Source organism: Mesoplodon densirostris, chromosome 13 (assembly GCF_025265405.1).
Source record: "Mesoplodon densirostris isolate mMesDen1 chromosome 13, mMesDen1 primary haplotype, whole genome shotgun sequence".
NCBI classification, from domain to species: Eukaryota; Metazoa; Chordata; class Mammalia; order Artiodactyla; family Ziphiidae; genus Mesoplodon; species Mesoplodon densirostris.
In genome coordinates, this window is record NC_082673.1 from 26,803,626 (window position 1) to 26,809,734 (window position 6,109).

The following is a 6,109-nucleotide window of genomic DNA, read 5'->3' on the forward strand; positions in this document are numbered from 1 at the left end:
TTATGAGGAATTCTGAGAGTTCTATAAATGGCTGTTGAATCACTTCTGAACAAACAGTATAATCTGAAATACTAATAGTTTTAATAAGTAATATTATATATTATTAGCATTGATAATGTTAGCTAACACAGAAAGAATTTGGTACGTACTTCTAAATACATTACATATATAACTTCTTTAAATTTCATGATAACCTTATGAGGTAGGTGTAACTATTATCCTGATTTTGCAGATGAAGAAACTGAAGCACAGTGAGGTTATGTAGTATGCTCAAGGTCACACTACTAGCAGGCATTTGATTTGCAATTTAAACCCAATAGATTTGTAGCTGAAAGGCTTGCATTTAAATGTCAAATAACAGAATTATGGTTCTAAAGACAAACTTTACCAAAAATAAAATAAGCCTCCTCCAGATGTAGAGAAATTCCACTAAATAAGAACACGTACAAATGAGTCTTTCAATTGATTGTTAGGTGGGACAATATTTCTATAAGGTCTGCCCATGTTCTCTAGAATTTTAGAGTTAAAATATGCATTGCCCATATTAAGGTAAAAAAATATATATTTGTGTGTGTGTGTGTGTGTATATATATATATATATATATATATATATATATATATATATATGTAAAGAGGAAAGTGGGTTACAGAAAATATTTGATATTCCTGTACTTATAGCTCAGGTTAGGGACTAAAAGTTAGTTGTGATTATTAGCAGGGTTTTTTTGTCAAGGTAGAGAACTATACTGCAACCTTCAGTTTTAGATGATATTAACATATTTAAATTTAATATCAGCTATTTGATATTGACCACTAAAACAAATAATTTAATATTTCTGGATTCTAACTTCCTCATTTATAGAATGGGTAAAATATCTCAACCAGTAGTAAAATTATATATATATATAAAGTGCTATATTGTTGGGTATTTTTACTATTACTTTTTTACTGTGACACATAATATATACATAAGTAAGGGCACAAAATACGAATGTGTAACTCAATAAATTATCACAAAGCAAACATCCATGTAACCACCACCCAACTCAAGAAGCAGACTATTTCTAGCATCTCAGAAGCCTCCCTTCTATCCACTCCTCTCATGATTCTATCACTCCCCAAATAAAACCAGCATCACAGCTTCTCACAGTAGAGTTTATAGTCTGCATTTGAACTTGATAGGAACTGAGTTTGTATAGTATGCCTTCTTGGATTGGCTCCCTTTGATCAATATATTTTCCTAATGTGTTTCCCTTTCTGTATACTGTCCCACTGAATGAATGCACCAAATTTATTAATCCACTATACTCTTCAGATACATGGTTTTTGTTTTGTTTTGTTTTTTCTGGACCTTTACAAATAACACTGCTATGAACAGTCTTCTTCATTTTCTTTCTCTTTGTTGGCATTAATTTAAATTGGAGTTCTGCATCATCGTGTATCTGCTGTTCAAATATAAGTGACAATGTCAAATTCTAGAGAATATTTAACTTCTGGGAGCTCTAGCAATCTAAGAACCTATTAATTCAATCAAGGGTTGAGATATTAAAAAGCTGTTTCAGTTCTTGTGAGAGATGATCTATTTCTGGTTCACTCTCACTTGGCTGGTTCTTTATGCCACCAAAGGAAAACTTTGCTGTTTTACCAGGGTTCTTCCTCCTTGGCTGACCCGAGATCCAAATTCTTCCCACACCCAATCCATGTGTCAGTCAAAACCACCACTCAGCTTCTGAACCTGCCAGCTATACCTTTTGGAATTAGAAAATTACTACAAGGAAAATATTAACTCCATTCTGGATTTTTCTTTTAGCTCTGTGCTTACAATTACTCACTTCCTTAATGACTTAGAAGCTCTTTTCTTGTCTTCAATCATATTTACTTTTTAACATAATTTTCTTTAATTTCAGCAGAAGATTTTGTCTGAACCATCTGGTCTACCATTGTGAGACGTGAGACTTTTCAAGTAATCAATATACAATGGCAACAGTAGTGTAGAATATCAAAAGAAATATGGCAGAAAAAATCTAATCAATAAAAAATGCAATTTATTGTATAAAGTGTTACTTGTAGTCAATCACAAAAAAAATAAACCAAAAATTACAAAAACACAAAAAATGAATTACTAAAGAAGATTCATTTGAATGAAAAAAGTGAAGAGTCAAAAAACGCTTTATAAATACACTGTAGTGTCAGGCAACAGGAAATATATGTATAATTAAACATATTAGCATTGTCAGTTACAGCTTGCAAGTCACAATAAATGAAGCTATATGTTTAAAATAAAATTCAATAAAACTTCAAATTAATGAAAGTTACCTTAAAGCCAGTATCTTTCTTTCAATCAATGTAATAAGTAGACCTAGAGATTATCATACTAAGTGATGTAAGTCAGAAAGAGAAAGACAAATACCATATAATGTCACATATACGTGGAATCTAAAATATGACAAAATGAATTTATGAAACAGAAACAGATCCACAGATATAGAAAACAAACTTATGGTTACCAAAGGGGAAAGGAGGTGGGGAAGGGGTAAATTAGGAGTTTGGGATTAGCAAATACAAACTACTATATGTAAAGCAGATAAAAATAAAACAGGTCCTGCTGTATAGCACAGGGAACTATATTCAATATCTTGTAATAAACCATAATGAAAAATAATATATATATATATATATGTGTGTGTGTGTGTGTATATATATATATATATATATATATATATATATATATATAACCGAATCACTTTGCTCTACACCAGAAACTAACACAACATTGTAAATCAACTATACTTTAGTTCAAAAAATTCAGTGTAATAAGCATTCCTAACTTTAAGTAGAAATAGAAAATGTAATTAGTAATAAACTCTCCCCCAGTGGCATACAGTAGTAGCTTATAGTATATAATTAAAGATATATTCAAAGGAAAATTTCCTGCTTTGACATTATCATTGCTAATAGGAAACAATGAAAAGAAATTGTGTTTTCACTACAGGAAGACTATGATGGAAAAACAAGTAAACAAGAAACTACAGTAAGTCCCCTACACACGAACCTTCAAGTTGCAAACTTGCAAAGATGTCAATGTGCCCAGAGAAAGGATGAAGAGAGACAAGAGGAAGAAGTAACTGAAGAACCAAAGAGATTCATGATGCAGAAAATGGCAAGAGGATTTTCTGTATTTGAAGAGGCACTGTTAGTTTTTGAGGCACAGGACCCAAACGTAGAACAGTACACCAATGTTGCAGAAGCTGTTTGGAATGCAATCCAGTGCTACTGTGTTGTCTATGACCAGAAAAAAAGAGCTACTACCCAGACATCACTGGGTTGTTTTTCAAGAGGGTAGACAGAATTGAATCCAGCAAGGACCCAGAATCTATGCCATCACTCACACGTGAGTGAAATTGCAGGTTGCCCTCCATCTGCTATTGCTGATGATCCTTCAGCTCTACCATCTCCCACCTCCTCTCCCTCCTCCAGTCAGTAACTCTTCTTGCCTGTTCACTAGATTCCAGACCCTGTATGCCAGCTGTTGTACTGTACTACTCTACTTTTCTTTTCTTTTCTTTTCTTTTTTAATATGGAATGCTTCACGAATTTGCGTGTCATCCTTGCACAGGGGCCATGCTAGTCTTCTCTGTATCATTCCAATTTTAGTATATATGCTGCTGAAGAGAACACTACTCTACCTTTCAAGGTACTGTACTGTAAGATTAAAAATGCTTTCTTTTTTTGGTTTGTTTTTTATACATTATTTGTGTGAAAAGTATTTAAACCTATTACAGTACAGTACTAGATAGCCGGTTGTGTTGTTTGAGTACCTGGGCTAACATTGTTGGACTTAAAAACAAATTGAAGTTATGAAAGTGTTCTTAGAACTGAACTCGTTCATATGTAGGGGACTTGGTGTAATAACAGAGATTAATTAGAAAACAGGAAAGAAAGAGAAAGGGTTAAAAATTAGTTCAACTCTGATTCTTAAACTCACAGAGAGAGAGAGAGAGAGAGAGAGAAGAGAGAGATCCAGGATAATGTATTTAAAGGAAAAAATAAAGAACATCAAAATACATAAATTAGAAATGAGGAAGGCAATATATTCTCTGATATGGAGAAGAGTTAAAATGAGATAAAGGATTGAAATATCTATTTTAATAGATAGTTGAAATTCTTTATTAAGTACATATTTTTCTATGAAGAGTAATTAATAAAATTTATTCAGAAGAAGGCAAACCAACAACCATAAAAAAATAGAAAAAGTTAAATTTTCTCCAAGAAAATCAGTGAGATCAGATGATTTAAAAGTGATTATTTTTTTCAAATTCTTGAAAGAAGTTAATTTTCATGATACATAAGCTGGTTCTCAGTATTAAGAAATGAGAAGATGTTAATAACTTGAATTCAGAAGATACAAAAACGGATCAAGTACAAAAATAATAGCCTTTACCAATGGTTCTTTCAAAATAAATGCAAAAATAATAAATTAATATATGAGTAAATTAATTTTGACATTATATTGGGTTGGCCAAAAAGTTCATTCAGTTTTAAGTAAAAATAAAGGACACAATTTTCATTTTTACCAAGAACTTTATTGAACAACGTATTCTTTAACCAAATAAACTTTTTAGTCAACCCAATATTTCATGAGTTATAGCATGAGTAACATAACATTTTGGACTCATTGTGTACGAATATAGTGCTGGTTTAACATTAACAAATTTAATTTATAAATAATAGCAAAATATTAATGTAGAAACATAATCATCTGGATCAAAGACAAAATACATTTTTATCTCAAAAAAGATACTTCTAGACAAACCCATAAGGATGGATATTATCAAAAAAACAGATAACAAATGTCAACAAGGATATAGAAAAATGAGAACACTTGTGCATTGTTGGTAGGAATGTAAAATGGGAGACCCACTCTGGAAAACAGCATGGCAGTTCCTCAAAAAATTAAAAATAGAATTACCACATGACCCAACAATTTCAATACTGGGTAGACACGATAAAAATTGAAAGCAGGGATTCAAACTCATACTTGGGGACTTCCCTGGTGGCACAGTGTTTGAGAATCCACCTGCTGATGCAGGGAACACGGGTTCGTGCCCCGGTCCAGGAAGATCCCACATGCCGTGGAGAGGCTGGGCCCATGAGCCATGGCCACTGAGCCTGTGTGTCTGGAGCCAGTGCTCTGCAATGGGAGAGGCCACAACAGTGAGAGGCCCGTGTACAGCAAAACAACAACAACAACAACAAAAACCCCACATAATCGTACACCCATGTTCATAACAGCACTATTCACAATAGCTAAAATGTGGAAAAAAACCCAAGTTTGCATCACCTAATGAATGGATAAGAAAAATGGTGTATACATACATATTCAATGGGATATTATATGGTCTTAAAAAAGAAGAAAATTCTGACTCTGGCTACAATATAGTGAACAATAAGAGGGATTATGATAAATGAAATAAGCCAGTTACAAAAAGACAAATACTGTATCAGGTACATAGAGTAGTCAAAAACATAGAGACAGAAGGAAGAATCGTGGTTGCCAGGAGCTGGGGGCAGCGAGGGGTATGATAATGGGAGGGTTATGTTTAATGGGTATAAAGTTTCAGCTGAAAAGAGTTATGGAAATGGATGGTGGTGAAGGTTGCACAAGTGAATGTATTTAATACAACTGAACTGTATGCTTAAAACTGTTTAAGATGGTAAATTTTGTGTGTTGTATATTTTACCACAATTTTTTAAAAATAATACATAACAAGAATCAAGAGAACATAATTTTGGATTAAAAAAACTAAATGTTTATGCAAAAATGCATATTTACTCAAAAATAATTTATAGTTTCAATATGATCACAATCAAAAATATGAAAGACTTGTGGAAATCTAGCAAAGTAATTCACAGAGTCTTCTGGGAAAATCTATATAGAATTGTACCCAAAATGAATAGGATATGTAAATATCTTTGTTAATTCTCTACTGTTGCATAAAAAATTACAAGTTTAAAAACTTAATACAATCCAAATATATCATCCTCAAACATCATGGGTCATGAGTGGGCAGGGTCTAGCTGAGTCCTCTCAGGGTCTTGCAAGGTTGCA

The 6,109-nt window shown here is 32.6% G+C and overlaps 1 non-coding gene across 1 annotated transcript; it reads right to left on the reverse strand.

Moving 5' to 3' along the window:
• Positions 1-3,571: 3,571 nt before the first annotated feature.
• LOC132501107 (U6 spliceosomal RNA) lies at positions 3,572-3,678 on the reverse strand. Its single transcript, XR_009534147.1, has one exon. It is a non-coding gene; the product is annotated as a U6 spliceosomal RNA (small nuclear RNA).
• Between the last annotated feature and the right edge of the window lie 2,431 nt (positions 3,679-6,109).